Raw genomic sequence first — 1,407 nt, 5'->3', positions numbered from 1 at the left:
TATGTAATTAATATAAGATAAATTAAAGTGTTGTTTGTAATTTAGTTTTGGGCTAAAATGTACGATTTTTATTTAGAGACAAACATTTGTTGCATTAGAATTATGTTGTCGAGAAAGTTTCAGTTTTCAGTTTTAGGTAATATAATTGTTATTTAGATTTAGATTTCTTAGATTTATTTGCTGCAATTGAATTTAGTATATTTTTGATTCAATTGAATATTTGGAAACTGTATTTTGTTGTTTGATAGTTTAAAGTCACGATTGGAAAGAAATGGGCTAAAATGTACGATTTTTATTTAGAGAAAAACATTGTTGCATTAGAATTTATGTTGTCGAGAAAGTTTCAGTTTTCAGTTTTAGGTAATATAATTGTTATTTAGATTTAGATTTCTTAGATTTATTTGCTGCAATTGAATTTAGTATATTTTTGATTCAATTGAATATTTTGAAACTGTATTTTGTTGTTTGATAGTTTAAAGTCACGATTGGAAAGAAATTACGGTTGTATTATTATTGGAAAGTAATCGTCTTGCATTAGAAAAAAAATATGTGTTACAATTTTTGAAATTTGCTACCAATATCTTTAATTATTTTATTGTGATAGCAGTTAATGCTTATCGTTGTATGTAAATAAGAGAATTTCATCAATCGTACTTATCATGATTAGCTAATGTTTAATGGTATTACATTTATGTAATTAATATAGATAAAATTAAAGTGTTGCTTGTAATTTAGTTTTGGGCTAAAATGTACGATTTTTATTTAGAGACAAACATTGTTGCATTAGAATTTATGTTGTCGAGAAAGTTTCAGTTTTCAGTTTTAGGTAATATAATTGTTATTTATATTTCTTAGATTTATTTGCTGCAATTGAATTTTATATATTTTTGATTCAATTGAATATTTGGAAACTGTATTTTGTTGTTTGATAGTTTAAAATCACGATTGGAAAGAAATTACGGTTGTATTATTATTGGAAAGTAATTGTCTTGTATTAGAAAAAATATGTGTTACAATCTTTGAAATTTGCTACCAATATCTTTAATTATTTTATTATGATAGCAGTTAATGCTTAACGTTGTATGTAAATAAGAGAATTTCATCAATCGTACTTATCATGATTAGCTAATGTTTAATGGTATTACATTTATGTAATTAATATAGATAAAATTAAAGTGTTGCTTGTAATTTAGTTTTGGGCTAAAATGTACGATTTTTATTTAGAGACAAACATTTGTTGCATTAGAATTTATGTTGTCGAGAAAGTTTCAGTTTTCAGTTTTAGGTAATATAATTGTTATTTAGATTTAGATTTCTTAGATTTATTTGCTGCAATTGAAGTTAGTATATTTTTGATTCAATTGAATATTTGGAATCTGTATTTTGTTGTTTTATAGTTTAAAGTCA

Source organism: Nicrophorus vespilloides, unplaced genomic scaffold (genome assembly GCF_001412225.1).
Source record: "Nicrophorus vespilloides isolate i.1.1-1 unplaced genomic scaffold, Nicve_v1.0, whole genome shotgun sequence".
NCBI classification, from domain to species: domain Eukaryota; kingdom Metazoa; phylum Arthropoda; class Insecta; order Coleoptera; family Silphidae; genus Nicrophorus; species Nicrophorus vespilloides.
The sequence above is the reverse complement of the archived record's forward strand: the minus strand, read 5'-3'. Positions refer to the sequence as shown.